Genomic DNA, 18,700 nt, shown 5'->3' on the forward strand with positions numbered 1-18,700 from the left:
CGAAAAAATACCTGCAACCTGTTCCTGCAACTTTTTTGTTTCTAAACTAAATAGGTCCCAACTTTCAACCTGCTATTGAAAAGTTGGTGTTTCCTGTCCCAGACTCTGAGTTGCTCCTGTCTGTCTGATTTTCCATTCCAGACAAGAACATGAAATTCCATTCAATATTTCAAATGGTGCTGCACTGTCTCACTACTGGAATGGAATGTCAGACTACATTTTGCTGCTCCAGTCTCTGCATTGTGATTTATAATGCATGATCTTCAGAATCAGAGACATAATTGTCACGGAAAGCTGAGGGTATACCAACCGCCATTGTGTACACAAGGTCAAATGTTCAAGGCTGCTTCTAAAGTCAAGTCGAGAACCTATTATCTCAGAAGTCTAATTATACTCTAAATGACACCTTTGACCAAGCCAGTATTTGAACATTTTTATTGAATGTTCATGTCACTTATTTACTCAGTGGATGTAGAACTGGCTGTGATGCCCAGCACAAAGATGTGAAATACACTTTTTTGCCCCCCTTTTCTTAGTGAATTGGTTGGTTTTTGTGTTGTAATTGCAGGAGATTAACCTCGATGTTTTAAAATGTGAATTTACCTGGTGCAGTAGCAAGCCTGGAAAAGACACATACATGTTCCCTATGTCCACTTCTGATGAGGATACAATTGCAGGTAATCAATTACGTAATACAATTCCCATATTTTTAGGTAACGCTCCTGAATGTAAAAGGGCACAGTTTCTCCTTCCCCTTCCTGTGTATAAGCTGCCATTCTTCATCTCTTTAATCTTAAAACTGCACTCAGTTGATGTTATCACTCTCCTTGGATGTCATCCAGGCATTGTGACATTTCCAGACTTATTCTTTCATTTCTCTGTTCCTCTCCTGTTAATTTTTACAAATTTATCACACGCTGCTACCTATTGCCACACTTGCTGCTATTCCTTCTAAACATGTGATAAACAATAAACAATAAACTTATGATAAACAATAGAAAGAACATGACTGAGTAAGGGGAAAGTTTTGTTTCATAACCTTGATTGAGTTTTTTGAGGGAGTGACAAAGATGATTGATGAGGGCAGGGGTGGTGGGTGTTGTCTGTGTGGGACTATAACAAGGCCTTTGACAAGGTCCCTTATGGCAGGCTAATATAAAAGGTGAAGTTTGATGGGATCTACAGTAAGCTGGTAAAACAGATGTAGAATTGGCTGGATGTGCAAGGTTGAAAGGTGTTTATCTGAGTTGAGATCTGTGACCAGTGGGACTCTGCAGGGAGTAGAGCTGGGACCCCTATTGTTTGTGAAATATATAAGTGATTTGGAGGCAAGTGTAAGTTGCCTGATTATTGGGCTTGCGGGAAGACAAAAATTTGAGGGAGCTGTGGATAGTGAGGAGGATTGCCAAAGGATTCAGCAAGATATAGGCCGGAGACTTGGCAGGAGAAACGGCAAAAGAAGTTTAATCCAGACGATTGTGAAGTGATGCATTTTTGGAAGATCAAATGCAGGAAGGAATGATATAGGAAATGGCAGAACCCTTAGAAGCTTCAACATATAGAGAGATCAAAGCATCCAGGTCTACAGTTCCTAGAAAGTGGCAACACAAGTGGATAAGGTGGTCAAGAAGGCATATGGCATTGGATGGGACATAAGTGTGAAAATTGGCAAGTCATGTTGCAGCTGGATAGAACTGTAGTTAGGTCACATTTGGAATGTTGTGTACCTGGTCACCACGCTACCAGAAGGATGTGAAGGATTTGACATCAGAACACGTGTGGTTTACCAAGATGTTGCCTGGTTTGGAGGGTATTAGCTATTAGTAGGGATTGGACAAATGTGCTTTGTTTTCACAGGAAATTCAGAGGCTGAGGGACAATCTGATAGACATTTACACAATTATAAGATGCATTGATGGAATAGATGGTCAAAGTCTTTATCCCATGGTAAAAATGTCAGTTACTAGAGGACATAGGTTTCAAGTAAAAGGGGGAATGCTTACAGATGTGAGAGGTACGTTTTTTACACAAAGGATGCTAAGTGCCTGGAATTCACTGCCAGAAGAGGTACTGAAGATGGATGCATTTACAATATTCAAGAGGCATCTTGACTGATACATGAATAGGCAGAAAATAGAAGGACACAGACAGTGTAGAGGCGAATTTCTTTTAGTTTAGAAAGACAGCGTAGGTTGGCACAGTCTTGGTGGGCCAAAGGGCCTATTCCTGTGCTGTACTGTACTTTGTAGTTCTCCTTGTTGTTAAATATTATCACCCAAATATTGAACTTTTAACAATAAGAATGATAGACCAACTTCGGAGATAGCTGTTTAAAAACTGGCTATGTAATGTTAAACTTCAGGTATATTTGCAGATCACATTCTTGACAATGGAAGCTATGGATCCGAGGGTTAATCAGTGTGTTTCACTGTGTGAGATGATGTATCAGTGCTGCAGCATATCTCTTGGTTCATAGTGTGCAACTAACACAAGACCTAGAATTGATAGTCAGAATCCTGAGGAAATAACAACAGCACATGAGTGAACTTATAAATTTGAAATAATAAATTATCAGAAGAGATTTTGTTTAATTTTAAAGATAAATAGACCTCCTCTAGGATAGGTATAACAATAGGAAAATAGCAAGACAATATTGTTGCATCGTAAAACACTGGGTGGACCTTTATGAATGTAATTAAATAATAATGAATCTATTTCTGATCTGAACAAGTATGATTAGCTTCAGTATTTTTGGATGTGAAACTCCGTTTTTCTAAAACAATCTTTCTTTGCAGCAGCCCAAGTATTGGTTTCTCACCTATTCAGACTGGAGCATGAGGGAATGCTGTCAGCTTTAGTGCAATCCCCCTCTGCTTAGTACAATGCTGAGAGTGCACAAGTATCAGAGCCAGGGGAGGAACAAGATCTTAGTGGTCAGGGTATTGAGTGCAGGAGTTGGGAGGTTATGTTGTGGCTGTACAGGACATTGGTTAGGCCACTGTTGGAATATTGCATGCAATTCTGGAAAGATGTTGTGAAACTTGAAAGGGTTCCGAAAAGATTTACAAGGATGTTGGAGGATCTGAGCTACAGGGAGAGGCTGAACAGGCTGGGGCTGTTTTCCCTGGAGTGTTGGAGGCTGAGGGGTGACCTTATAGAGGTTTGCAAAATTATGAGGGGCATGGATAGGATAAATAGGCAAAGTCTTTCCCCTGGGGTCGGGGGGTCCAGAACTAGAGGGCAGAGGTTTAGGGTGAGAGGGGCAAGATATAAAAGAGACCTAAGGGGCAACTTTTTCACACAGAGGGTGGTACGAGTATGGAATGAGCTGCCAGAGGAAGTGGTGGAGGCTGGTACAATTGCAACATTTAAGAGGCATTTGGGTGGGTATATGAATAGTAGAGTTTGGAGGGATGTGGGCCGGTGTTGGCAGGTGGGACTAGATTGGGTTGGGATATCTGGTCGGCATGCACAGGTTGGATTGAAGGGTCTGTTTCCATGCTGTACATCTCTATGACTACTCTATAACATTTCCAAATTTAAAGGCTTAAACTTAAATACCTTTAAATGTCATTTTTCCCTTGAGAAAATGGCAATTACATGTTTAAAACTTGTGAAGTCCAAAATTAATTATATAAGAATAGTGGTTTGTTTGAGTAGAATTTAAGTATTACTGAAGAAAGGCATGTTTTGTCAAAAGTCTTCATCGGGTCAATTTGCACGAAATTCCAAAATAAAGGGAAAACATCTTTTTATAATGCATGCACAGGAAGTGCTGGTTGGTTGGCAATTCAACTCTGGAAGAGGCACTGTCTTTTTTTCAGCAAGGGCATAAAGACAACAACATTGAAACATTTTGGTACATTTCAATAAAAGTGATCCTTGCATGGTAATTGGCACACAGCCATGCTTAAGAGATAGTGCTCCTCCAGATTGCCCTCCTTTTCTGGACTCTCTACCCTGACTTCCTCCTCTCACTCATCCTCCTCACTAGTGTCAGCCGGTCTGGCTCTGGAGAGATCACCACACCTACCTCACACCACAGTAGCCTGTCACTGCTTCAGCCATGCATTAAAACCAATCGTCATTGCTGGTCCTGGTGGCACTGCTGTTTGTGGGCCTCTGGTGGCCTCTCATTGGTCAGCAGCTCTCTGGGGCAAGATTTCTTGCTGCTATGGTGCAGAGGTCCAACCTCAAGTCAAGTAATGATCAAACAGCCATAAAATATGCAAAGGGCAAACATAGGAATCATGGGTGGACTCCTTCAGAAAAGTTAGCAGGAGTTAGGGACTATAGAAACTCATTGTATCTAGGCAATGGGGTTGTGTTTTATGCCAGTCATGGGGGTCTGGCTCCAGGCATGACAATTGGAGGAGTGATGTTTGTACCTGACCAGTTGCCCCATAATAACTCTCACATCATTAACTGTCTTGACTGATGGGCACTAATGAGGGCGCTGGGGTGGCTTGGATGAAAAGGAAGGGGGAGGGGAGATATGGGAGTAGCTGAAAATGTGTTGCTGGTTAAAGCACAGCAGGTTAGGCAGCATCTCAGGAATAGGGAATTCGACGTTTCGAGCATAAGCCCTTCATCAGGAATGAAGGGCTTATGCTCGAAACGTCGAATTCCCTATTCCTGAGATGCTGCCTAACCTGCTGTGCTTTAACCAGCAACACATTTTCAGCTGTGATCTCCAGCATCTGCAGACCTCATTTTTTACTTGGAGATATGGGAGCAAACATCCCTCAGGATGGGATTCTCCAATGGAGACAAGATACCTGAACAAGAGGCAGAACCTAGCTTGGCGTCAAGTTGGAAAATTCAACTTGGGAACAATCTCAATACCCAACTGACATAGATGCTAATCAGCAGTAGCTCCAATGTGGCCATCCCTATTTGTCAAATTACCCACAGGGATAACGAGGACAAAATTCTAGCTGGCTTGAGGTTCCTGTCAAATGACTGTTAAAATTAGTAGAGACAGAACCTGGGAAAATTAACTGACATGGATTCTGCTTCAAGTATTGATTTCACGGCTTCACAAGCCTGAATGCAAAATGTATCTTTTGATCTCTGTCCTAACTCTTTTACATTCCAGCTAATACTTACTATATCTATATAGATATGTATAGTTATAATTAAATTATGTCTTTATCAAGCTTTTAGATTTTAATTCAGATTCAAGGACAAAGGAATCTCTTTATATAGTTTTGAACATATATTTGTGACCTTTAGAAAAAGGTAATAGGTTGTGTGAAACTGTTAAATGTGACAAATCTTGCTGTTGCATGACATTTCAGAAGGTGTGTGTTAGTGTGTGCAGCTCTCTATGCAGATTAGGTTTTTTTAGCGTAAGCCTTTGTTCACACCTTGCTAACTATAGCCATTCCGACTCAGCCCAACGTCTTAGCTTCTGGATCAGTGGTGCTGGAAGAGCACAGCAGTTCAGGCAGCATCCAAGGAGCAGCGAAATCGATGTTTCGGGCAAAAGCCCTTCATCAGGAATAAAGGCAGAGAGCCTGAAGTGTGGAGAGATAAGTTAGAGGAGGGTGGGGGTGGGGAGAAAGTAGCATAGAGTACAATAGGTGAGTAGGGGAGGGGATGAAGGTGATAGGTCAGGGTGGAGAGGGTGGAGAGGGTGGAGTGGATAGGTGGAAAAAGAGATAGGCTGGTAGGACAAGTCCGGACAAGTCATGGGGACAGTGCTGAGCTGGAAGTTAGGAACTAGGGTGAGGTGGGGGAAGATGAAATGAGGAAACTGTTGAAATCCACATTGATGCCCTGGGGTTGAAGTGTTCTGAGGTGGAAGATGAGGCGTTCTTCCTCCAGGCGTCTGGTGGTGAGGGAGCAGCGGTGAAGGAGGCCCAGGACCTCCATGTCCTCGGCAGAGTGGGAAGGGGAGTTGAAATGTTGGGCCACGGGGTGGTGTGGTTGATTGGTGCGGGTGTCCCGGAGATGTTCCCTAAAGCGCTCTGCTAGGAGGCGCCTAGTCTCCCCAATGTAGAGGAGACCGCATCGGGAGCAATGGATACAAGAAATGATATTTGTGGATGTGCAGGTAAAACTTTGATGGATGTGGAAGGCTCCTTCAGGGCCTTGGATAGAGGTGACGGAGGAGGTGTGGGTGCAGGTTTTACAGTTCTTGCGGTGGCAGGGGAAGATGCCAGGATGGGAAGGTGGGTTGTAGGGGGGCGTGGACCTGACCAGTTAGTCACAGAGGGAACGGTCTTTGCGGAAGGCGGAAAGGGGTGGGGAGGCAAATATATCCCTGGTGGTGGGGTCTTTTTGGAGGATGCGGAAATGTCGGCGGATGATTTGGTTTATGCGAAGGTTTGTAGGGTGGAAGGTGAGCACCAGGGGCGTTCTGTCCTTGTTACGGTTGGAGGGGTGGGGTCTGAGGGCGGAGGTGTGGGATATGGACAAGATGAGTTGGAGGGCATCTTTAACCACGTGGGAAGGGAAATTGCGGTCTCTAAAGAAGGAGGCCATCTGGTGTGTTCTGTGGTGGAACTGGTCCTTCTGGGAGCAGATATGGCAGAGGTGGAGGAATTGGAAATATGGGATGGCATATTTGCAAGAGGTAGGGTGGGAAGAGGTGTAATCCAGGTAGCTGTGGGAGTCGGTGGGTTTGTAAAAAATGTCAGTGTCAAGTCGGTCGTCATTAATGGAGATGGAGAAGTCCAGGAAGGGGTGGGAGGAGTCAGAGATGGTCCAGGTAAATTTAAGGTCAGGGTGGAATGTGTCGGTGAAGTTGATGAATTGCTCAACCTCCTCGCGGGAGCACGAGGTGGCGCCAATGCAGTCATCACTGTAGCGGAGGAAGAGGTGGGGAGTGGTGCAGGTGTAATTACGGAAGATTAACTGTTCTACGTAGCCAACAAAGAGACAGGCATAGCTGGGGCCCATATGTATGCCCATGGCTACCCCTTTGGTCTGGAGGAAGTGGGAGGATTCGAAGGAGAAATTGTTAAGGGTAAGGACCAGTTTGGCCAAACGAATGAGAGTGTTGGTGAAAGGGTAATGTTGGGGACGTCTGGAGAGGAAAAAACGGAGGGCTTGGAGGCCCTGGTAATGGTGGTTGGAGGTGTAGAGGGATTGGATATCCATGGTGAAGATGAGGCATTGACGGCCGGTGAAACTGAAGTCTTGGAGGAAGTGGAGGGCGTGGGTGGTGTCTCGAACATATGTGGGGAGTTCCTGGACTAGGGGGGATACGACAGTGTCGAGGTAGGTAGAGATGAGTTCAGTGGGGCAGGACCATGCTGAGACAATGTGTTGGCCAGGGTGGTCAGGCTTGTGGATCTTGGGAAGGAGGTAGAACCGGGCAGTGTGGGGTTCCTGGACTATGAGGTTGGAAACTGTGGGTGGGAGATCTCCTGAGGTAATGAGGTTCTGTATGATCTAGGAGATGATGGTTTGGTGATGGGGGTGGGGTCATGGTCGAGGGGGGAGTAGGAAGAAGTGTCCTCAAGTTGCCGTTTGGCTTCAGCGATGTAGAGGTCAGTGCGCCAGACTACTAAGCTGTTCTTCCTTCTTCAGTCTCCTACTTCATGTAATCTTGACTCATCTTGTCAAAGGGGTTAACCCTTTAAAATCTGCAGGGAAAGTTTCCATAATAATATCAATTTGAAGTTGACCTTCATACATTGAGTTATTAACAGATGGTGAACTTTCACTAGTTACTCTGAAATGTACTGCTGTGACATACAGAGTCATAGAGCCATATAGTCATACAGCACAGAAACAGACTCTTCAGTCCAATCAGTCTATGCTGAACATAATCCCAAACTACACTAGTCCCACCTGCTCCTGGCCCATAGCCCTCCAAACATTTCCTAATCGTGCCCTTATCCAAATGTCTTTTAAATATTGTAATTGTACCCATATCTACCACTTCCCAGGAAGTTCATTCCATATCAGATGTATGAAACAGCCAATCAGCAGTCAATTCTTTTTTAAAAACTCATCAGTTTTTATTTTGCAACTACTTAGAGAATATTGCTGGAGATGGTCATTGCTGACACTGGTGCAGCATTATTGCTGATTGGAAGGCTTGCCTCATTTCTTAAGTCTTCATTGGCTGTTGCAGGTTCCAGGGTTTAAATGTTTTAGTAGGGTCAGAGGTGGGGGTAAAAGAGGGGGAGGTGTGGCATTGCTTGTCAAAGATAGTATTACAGCGGTAGAAAGGAGGAAGGATGAAGACTCACCATCTGAGGTAGTTTGGGCTGAGGTTAGAAATAGGAAAGGTGAGGTCACCCTGTTAGGAGTTTTCTACAGGCCTCCTAATAGTCCTAGAGACATAGAAGAAAGGATTGCGAGGATGATTCAGGAGAAGAGTGAAAGTAATAGGGTGGTTGTTATGGGGGACTTTAACTTTCCAGATATTGACTGGGAAAGTTATAGCTCGAGTACGTTAGATGGGTCGGTGTTTGTCCAATGTGTGCAGGAGGGTTTCCTGACACAATATATAGACAGGCCAACAAGAGGTGAGGCCATACTGGATTTGGTTCTGGGTAACGAACCAGACCAGGTGTTGGAATTGGAGGTAGGTGAGCACTTTGGGGACAGTGACCACAATTCGGTGACTTTTACTCTAGTGATGGAGAGGGATATGTGTGCACTGCAGGGCAAGAGTTATAGATGGGGGCAGGGAAATTATAATGCGGTGAGGCATGACTTAGGATGTGTGGCTTGGAAAAGTAGGCTTCAAGGGAAGGGTAAGAAATGAGGTCTGCAGATGCTGGAGATCACAGCTGAAAATGTGTTGCTGGTCAAAGCACAGCAGGCCAGGCAGCATCTCAGGGAAGGGCACAATCGATATGTGGAGTTTGTTCAAGGAGCAACTATTGAGTGTCCTTGACAAGTATGTACTGTCAGGCAGGGAGGAAAGGGTCATGTGAGGGAGCCGTGGTTTAATAAGGAATTGGAATCCCTTGTTAAAGGGAAGAGGGCGGCCTATGTAAAGATGAGGCGTGAAGGTTCAATTGGGGCAATTGAGTATTATCAGGTAGCCAGGAAGGGTCTGAAGAAAGAGCTAAGAGCAGCAAGGAGGGGACATGAAAAGTCCTTGGTTGGTAGGATTAGGGAAAACCCAAAGGCTTTCTATAGGTATGTCAGGAATAAAAGAATGACTAGGGTAGGAATAGGTCCAGTCAAGGATAGTAGTGGGAAGTTGCGTGTGGAGAATGAAGAGATTGGGGAGACACTGAATAAATACTTTTCGTCCGTATTCACTCAGGAACAGGACATTGTTGCCGATGTGAATATTGAGTTACAATTAATTAGAATGTGTGGCTTTGAGGTATGTAGGGAAGAGGTGTTGGAAATTCTGGAAAGAGTGAAAATAGATAAGTCCCCTGGTCCTGATGGCATTTATCCTAGGATTCTCTGGGAAGCAAGGGAAGAGATTGCAGAGCCATTGGCCTTGATTTTTATGTCCTCGTTGTCTACAGGAATAGTGCCAGAAGACTGGAGGATAGCAAATGTGGTTCCCTTGTTCAAGAAGGGGAGTAGGGATAACCCTAGTAACTATAGGCCGGTGAGTCTCACTTCTGTTGTGGGAAAAGCCTTAAAGAGAATTGTAAGGGATAGGATTTATGAACATCTGGAGAGGAATAACGTGATCAAGAATAGTCAGCATGGTTTTGTGAAGGGCAGGTCATGCCTCACAAACCTTATTGAATTCTTTGAGAAGGTGACTAAGGAGATGAACGAGGGAAAGCAGTAGATGTGGTGTATATGGATTTTAGTAAGGTGTTTGATAAGGTTCCCCATGGTAGGCTACTGCAAAAAATACGGAGGTATGGCATTGAGGGTGAGTTTGAGGTTTGGATTAGGAATTGGCTGGCTGGAAGAAGACAGAGGGTAGTAGTTGATGGTAAAGGTTCATCTTGGAGTGCAGTTACCAGCGGTGTTCTGCAAGGATCTGTTTTGGGACCATTGCTGTTTGTCATTTTTATAAATGACCTGGAGGAGGGGCTAGAAGGTTGGGTGAGCAAGTTTGCGGATGATACGAAAGTCGGTGGAGCTGTTGACAGTGAAGAAGGATGTGGCAGGTTACAGCGGGATATATATAAGCTGCAGAGCTGGGCAGAAATGTGGCAAATGGAGTTCAATATAGGTAAGTGTGAAGTGATTCACTTTGGTAAGAGTAACAAGAAGATGGGGTACTGGGCTAATGGTCAGATACTTGGTAGTGTGGATGAGCAGTGGGATCTTGGTGTCCAAGTACACAGATCTCTGAAAGTTGCCACCCAGGTAAATAGTGCTGTGAAGAAGGCATATTGCGAACTGGCTTTTATTGATAGAGGAATTGAGTTCCGGAGTCCTGAGGTCATGTTGCAATTGTATAAGACTCTGGTGCAGCCGCATCTGAGTATTGTGTGCAGTTTTGGTCGCCATAAAATAGGAAGGATGTGGAGGCACTGGAACGGGTGCAGAGGAGGTTTACCAGGATGTTGCCTGGTATGGTAGGAAGATCGTATGAGGAAAGGCTGAGGCACTTGGGGCTGTTTTCATTGGAGAAAAGAAGGTTTAGGAGTGACTTGATCAAGGTGTACAAGATGATTAGGGGTTTAGATAGGGTTGACCATGAGAACCTTTTTCCACATGTGGAGTCAGATATTACGAGGGGGCATAGCTTTAAATTAAGGGGTGATAGGTATCGGACAGATGTTAGGGGTAGATTCTTTACTCAGCGAGTCGTGAGTTCATGGAATGCCCTGCCAGTAGCAGTGGTGGACTCTCCCTCTATATGGGCATTTAAATGGGCATTGGACAGGCATATAGAGAATAGTGGGCTAGTGTAGGTTAGGTGGATTTGGATCGGTGCAACATCGAGGGCCAAAGGGCCTGTACTGCGCTGCATTTTTCTATGTTCTATGTTCTATTCCAGCTTTCTCCATCTTTCTTCCGTCCTATAACCCTCAGTCCCACCTGTCCCCTGTGCCTCCTCCATGCCTCTTCATATAGAAGTGTACTGACAACTGAACAACCAGGAACACTACAGGCAACTACCAGCTGGTCCAACCAAAGAACATACCCGTGAATTCAACACGTCGATCAGGACTTTGGATCCAGTCGTTCAGAGTTCCCTACGTGCTCTCATCCCACGTACTTCTCGTGTAGGCGACCTCTACTGCCTTCCAAAGGTACACAAAGCCAACACACCGGGACGTCCCATCGTATCAGGCAATGGGATCCTGTGTGAGAATCTCTCCTGCTATGTTGAAGGCAACTTGAATCCTATTGTATAGGGGATCCCCAGCTTCTGTCACGACACTACGGATTTCTTATAAAAACTCAGTACCCAATGACCAGTCGAACCGGGAACATTCCTCATCACAATGAATGTTTTAGCGCTCTACGCCAGCATCCCCCACAATGATGGCATCGCAGCAACAGCCTCAGTACTCAACACCAACAACTGCCAATCTCCAAACACTGTCCTACAATTTATCCACTTTATCTTCGATCACAACGTCCTCACCTTTGACAATTAGTTCTTCATCCAGACATGGGGACCAAATTTGCACCCTAATATGCCAACATCTTCACACACAGGTTCGATCAAGACTTCTTCTCTACGCAGGATCTCCAACCAACATTATGCACCAGGTACATTGACGACATTTTCTTCCTCTGGACCCATGGCGAGGAGTCACTGATAAAGCTACACAGAGATATCAACAAGTTTCATCCCATCATCAAACTCACCATGGACTACTCTCGACTATCTGTCTCATTCTTGGACACATGCATCTTCATCAAGGATGGGCACCTCAGCACCACACTCTACCACAAACCCACAGACAACCTCACAAAGCTACACTTCTCCAGCTTCCACTCGAAACATATTAAAACAGCCATCCCCTATGGACAAGCTCTGCCCGTACACCGGATCTGCTCAGATGAAGAGGAATGTGACAGGCACTTGGAAGTACTCATGGATGCCCTCATAAGAATGGAGTATGATGCACCAGTTCCGACGTGCTACAGCAAGGAATGGTAATGACCTCCTCAGGAGAGAGACACGTGCTGCAACTAACAGGGTACCCTTCATTATTCAGTACTTCTCAGGAGCTGAAAAACTACGCCATGTTCGTCGCGGCCTGCAACATATTATCAATGAGGATGAGTACCTTGCCAAGACCTTCCCCACTCCTCCATGCTTCCCTTTGAACAACCGCCAAACCTCAAACAGATCATTGTTCATAGCAAACTGCCCGGCTCTCAGGACAACGCCATACAACCACGGTAGGTACTGTAAGATGTGTCAGAATGTGGACATGGACACCACCTTTACACGTGGGGACATCTCCCACCATGTATGTGGCAGGTACTCATGTGACTCAGCCAACGTTGTCTGTCTTATACATTGCAGGCAAGGGTGCCCTGAGGCATGGTACATTGGGGAAACTGAGAAAAGGCTATGGCAATGGATGAATGGGCACTGCACAACAATGAACAGACAGGAGTGTTCCCTTCCAGTTGGGGAACACTTCAGTGGTCCAGGACATTCGACCTCAGACCTTCAAATGACCATCCTCCAAGGTGGACTTCGGGAAAGGCAGCAGAGGCTGATAGCTAAGTTCGGTACCCATAGGGAGGGCCTCAACTGGGACCTTGGGTTCATGTCACACTACAGGTGACCACCATTGCACTATACGCACACACAGACATTCCTACATACATACACAGGCACTCCTATACACACACACTGACACACACATACACAGACACGCACACAGCCACACGTATACACAGACACGCACACAGACACACACACACTCTTACGGACACACACACTCCCACACTCCCACATGCATCCTCTCAGAGACTTAGACAACTCTGCACTCACTTACACACACATATACACTCTCTCTCACAGACACTCACAACCCACCACCCCAGACACACACACACTCACACATGCACCCCCTCACAGACTTAAGACACTCTACACTCACTTACACACACACATACACTCTCTCTCACACTCTCAACCCCCGAACCCAGACAGACACAGACACAGACACACACACAGACACAGACACACACACACACACACACACACACACACACACACGTGCACAAAAACATATATGTTTGTGGGGTGAATTTGTACTGACAGAGTTACATTGTACTTTGCTCAAAAACTGCATGAATTCTTGTAAAACTCTGTTATCTCACTTTGTAGGTTGGAATCAATCTAAATATCACGGCACAGACAGAGAACACAGGGGGCTAACACCTTTGGCATATTGTCCCCCTGTTGTTACAGTTAACCTGAGAATGCAACTTTTAAAAAAAAGTTTTGTGATTTACACATGAAAGCTGTGAAACTATCATGGTATTCAAACAGCTGAAAGACTCAACTGGAATTCAAGGTATTTTTCAATGTATAATTTCACTTACAACACACTGTAAACTTTTGCTATACATTCTGTGCCTTAACAATTGTGTCCTCCACTATCACCTGATGAAGGAGTGGCGCTCCGAAAGCTAGTGCTTCCAATTAAACCTGTTGGACTATAACCTGGTGTTGTGTGATTTTTAACTTTGTACATCCCAGTCCAACACCGGCATCTCCAAATCATATATGCATGAAAGCCTCTAATCATGTCATTATTGCTTCTGAAACTCAGCTAAGGATTCATATTGGGTCCAGCCATCAAATGTTACGATTACACCTCCAGACAATGGAACTTATTGAAATTCAAAGAAGAGATAATTTGGATTTTTTTTCCAACTCACACCAGATGGTCTGTTCCTTAAATAATTCCTGGAATGGATGGCTATTTTCTTCTATGTTGAAGCTACAGGCCATTTTGTTCTACGTTGAATCAATGTGGACATTTAAATCACTTTAGATCCAGACACTAATGTTCCCAATGCTATTTTTCCCGACATAAAAGAGAAAATGCTAGAAATAGACAATATCTGGAGTACAGTTTATGAATGTGGCTGGTATATTTTAAAAAAGGATATTAGAAGCAGTTCAGAGAAAGTCCACTCAACAATTTCTGAAATTAAGGACTTAATTTATGCAGAGATATTGAACAATTATGAAGAGGCATTGGGCTAATATAAATTGGCGTTCAAAAGAGTGAGAACTGATCTTCTTGAAATATTATAAAAGCTGTGAGGGACTTGGCAAGGTGGATTCTCAGATGATTTTACTCCTTGTGAGGAGAAAATAGAATGAGAGGACAGAGTTTAAAAATAAAAGTTCTTGTCTTCAAGATGGACGTGAAGAGAAATGTTTTCCCTAAGAAGGTTATCATTCAGTAGAGCTCTTTCACCAGAAAACAGCGAATGTTGAGTTATTGAATTTATTCATGTAAAGTCAGATAGGTTTCTGATAGACAAGGGAATTAATTTCTGAAGAAGTCTCATGTTGGGCTTGAAACATTAACTCAGTTTCTCTCTCCACAGATGCTACCAGACCTGTTGAGTTTCTCCAGCACTTTCAGTTTTTATTTCTGATTTCCAGAAGGGGATTAGTTGTTTCAGTTTCAGTCACAAATGTATTGCAAGATAAACAGGCTTGAAGGGTTGAATAGCCTTCCCTTGCTCCAAAGTCCTATATCCCCCTGTTCCTATGTTTTCCAGTGTGGAAAACTCTAATGTTTCTCAACACTTGCACAATGATGATGAATACAATGGCAATCTTATTTTGAACTAATATATTAAAGTTGTCTGAAAGTATCTGATAATGACATTTATCAAAACATTTTAACGCTTAACCGTCAGGAGGCTCCGCATTGCTTAGCAGTCTCTTTCCAAGGTCCTTGAATTCTTTTACCTGGTGGAAAAGGCAGCCAAAGCCCACACAACCTGAAGAAAATACTGTGGGGCATTAAATATACCATTGCCCTTGCTTTGTCAATGGTGAGTTCATCACTGGACATGTGTGTGAGGTCAAAACAGCAACCGAGCCTGAACCTTTTCTAACCTTTGCAATGTTTGTGAAGGCCTGCAGAGTTTCAAATTGATGGTCTCCCAACTCAGTTTTACCAATCCCTAATCACAGGCCCAACTTATTTTTCTGACTTTGAAACTTAATGCAAACTCAGCATCAGTGAACAAGTTATTGCTGTGTGACTGTTGCTTGAAAGAACAGCTGACAACCCCTCCCATCACTTTACTGTTAATCAAGAATAGGCTAACTGATGGATCATTGGATTAGACACAAGGGGCATATATACAGAACCGCTTTCCCCATTGTGTGGTAAATATCCTTATCGTGACTGCACTGAAACAGCTCAGCTCCAAGCATAACTAGTTCTGAAGTATATAAAAAAGGAACTGCAGATGCTGTAAATCATGAACAAAAACAGAAGTTGCTGGAAAAGGTCAGCAAGTCTGGCAGCATCTGTGCAGAGAAATCAGAGTTAACGGTTCAGGTCTGGTGATTCTTCCTCAGTTCTGAAGCACAATTCTTCAGTCTACAGCTGTGAAATTGTCAGGACCCTTTGCTCTATCCTTCAGCCTTTCCTTCTGATCATGTCAAGTGAGCTGAATTAGATTACTTACAGTGTGGAAACAGGCCCTTCAGCCCAACAAGTCCACACCGACCCTTCAAAGAGTAACCCACCCAGACCCATTCCCCTACATTTACCCCATCACCTAACACTACGGGCAATTTAGCATGGCCAACTCACCTAACCTGCGCACTTTTTTTGGACTGTGGGAGGAAACCAGAGCACCCGGAGGAAACCCATGCAGACACAGGGAGAACGTGCAAACTCCACACAGACAGTTGCCTGACGCGGGAATTGAACCCGGGTCCCTGGCACTGTGAGGCAGCAGTACTAACCACTGTGCCACCACACTGCCTGTGATTGTCATGAACTAGTGAAACTACAATAGGTGGATTTATAGTGTTGAGTTTAGGTAAGGCTTTGTAGGTTGTTTCATAGGCCCAGTCTGATAGATGCATCCTTCCAGAGTTAGACAGCATTGTCACGAGTGACACTGTGACAAATTTGGGTATTGAAATCTCCCACCCAGAGTACATTCTCTGCCCTTGCAACCCTCAGTTTCTTTCAAGTGAGTTGAGCTTTTAAAATGCAGATTTTAAAAAGAGAAACCTTTGCATTTTAATTTTTCAGCTTTCACAGTGGGATTTGAGGTTGGGTCTCAAGAGCGTGGGTGCAGTCCTTTGGATAGTGGGTCCAAAAAGGCGTCCATTGAGTCTGGGGAAACTAATGTGCATCAATAAACCTGGGGCTTCTTAGCAGCAGCATGAGCTCCATGAAAGCTGCTTCCCTTGTGCTTTTGAAAAGTGTGACTGTGTAGTGTGCTGTACACCACAGGAATTGCCATTTACTTTGTGACAGATGGCAGATTGCAGCTGTGTCGGTGTCATAGCTGCTACATCTCACATTGCTGTGCATGGTCATGAGGCCCAGACAGCAATCTTCACTTGTAAGCAGAAACTATGAGTTCTTTAAGGCTTTCTGTGGGAAAATTAGATTGCAATAATGGGTTTACACTGATCTGAGAGATAGATTTAGCTCATTTAAAAAGGTTAATTGTGTTACAACGTCTGGAGCACAGCCCTGAAATGTAGTTACTGGTAATCTCTGAGCTCTGTTATTTTGAATTATGTAACTGAAATTTCTCACTCATCTGCTCTGACTCATGTTGTGTTTTGATTGGGGTATAGGCATCACTGCTGCTCACCAGGCTAAGGCCCTAATTTGTGTCTCTGTGTCAACCGCAAAAAGTTGGGAATAATCCCAGTGTTACTTTCTCACTCCACACATGGGTTTTGGTCAGTTTCTTATAAATATCGGTAGTCCCAAAAATTTGATGTGTTTTTTTTATGGCCAAACAGTTTTACAATTCCAAAGGATGCCTTCTTGCTACCAAATGTGTCCCACAACCAGATCCAAAATCGTACTTTACATCTTCAAAAGGGGGGGGCAATAGAAAACTTTCCTCCAATTATATGCCCAACCCTCACACTTCCCACATCTCACCTATTCCAACTCATACTGTCCTCTACCCAAGTTCCATAGCTCCTCATAGCCCTATACCAACATGTTGCCTACTTCCATCGAAAACTTTATTTTTCTCAACTCATTAACTATCCACTATACCTATGTGTATAGGAGGAAAAGCATACTTTTATTATTTAAATTTATTGTAATGTACACACTACTGAAAAATGTATGGTCATTCATTAAAAAAAACTTGTTTACAAATCACACTTGTTGATACTTTGGAAGAGTTCTTGACAGGCTTTTTGACAAATCGGAGAGTTCTGCTGCGTTTTACTCATGATCTTGCCTTGGTTAACAGTCCCATAGAACACCCAATTCCCAAGCCAAAGGACTCCTGACCTCCACCAGGAAGGAGTAGGTTATCTCTCCAAAGAAATACACTTGCTTTCCAAAAGAATTACATTGAGAACAGATCTATTCTTACATGATGTAATCTCTACAGTCTTGGTTCCAGAGATCAGGGACTCTAAAACCTGATTCACGTTGAGGCAGATAGTCATTCAACCTGTCAGCCACCTCCAGGAATTGTGCATGTGTCAACTATGGGTCATTCCTCAATCTTGCGCTTATGTAAATGGGAAATGCCAGGTGCTGGTTAGCACTTACAAGTCCCAAATTCTTCTGGAAATTTTGTTGCCATGGAGATGTCTCCATCATGGTTATTGGATCACTATTTTTAATTTGGAGCTGGATAGATTCTTGTTAAGCACAAGAATCTGAGGGCAATCAGGGGCTGATGGTAATATGGAATTCAAATAGATCAGCCATGGTTCTACTTAAATGATAGAGAGAGCTTGAAGGGCCAAATCCTTCTCCTAATTCATATGTTTGTGTACATGCCTCTTCCTGTGGCAAAAACAGGTTTGGGTTTCAGGCTGTTCTTTTCCTTGGAGACGCCAACAGATTTATTTTGCCCTTTCTTGAGAAAAAGACGACAAAATATTGAAACATCATCTCAATGAATTTCCTATGATTTTGCTCAATTTCAACATGTGCATGTGTGGCAGTAGTGTAATGGCAATACACCTACCAGCCTAGCCCTATAATTTCAAATGGTTTGCAATTTGCTTTTGGATTCATTGAGTTATCTCTCTTGAGAATTTTATCCACAACACCATTGTCATAACTCGCTCCATTAGAACTGTTCCTTTGTTTTGCCTTTCTATGTTCTTCTACCTGAAATGTATCATTCCACATGAGATCTCAAGAAAATACATGGGAGAAGTGGTAAACCATTTGCCCCTTGAAGTTCTGCTATTCAGTTGGCAGTGCTGCTTGATCTGATTGCTACCTCGATGCACCATCCAGTCTCTCTGATTCATAAATGTCATCTTCTTCCAATACTGAATAAGCAGAATTTTCCTCCTTCATTACCTCCAGGTTTGACTATTTCAATTTATTCATGGCATCTTTCCACAATCTACCATCTCAAACTTCAAGGAAATCTCCTTGCAATTATTAGATAAGGGTCTGTGTAATAACCCCTTCAAGACCCATGGGGAATCACTAATTAATCTCCCTGTGGAGCTCATTGAGTATGAGCTTCCTTGGTAAAAGACAATGGCCCAGCCGGAACTCATCATTACAAAGCAGAAAAACAAAGCAGATCCAGGGATGGGTCTGCAGAGCTATTTGTCCCTGGCTGGACTAGCCTGTGTATGACCTGACTAGTGGCTCTATTTTGGTGT

This window comes from Hemiscyllium ocellatum, chromosome 6 (genome assembly GCF_020745735.1).
Source record: "Hemiscyllium ocellatum isolate sHemOce1 chromosome 6, sHemOce1.pat.X.cur, whole genome shotgun sequence".
NCBI classification, from domain to species: domain Eukaryota; kingdom Metazoa; phylum Chordata; class Chondrichthyes; order Orectolobiformes; family Hemiscylliidae; genus Hemiscyllium; species Hemiscyllium ocellatum.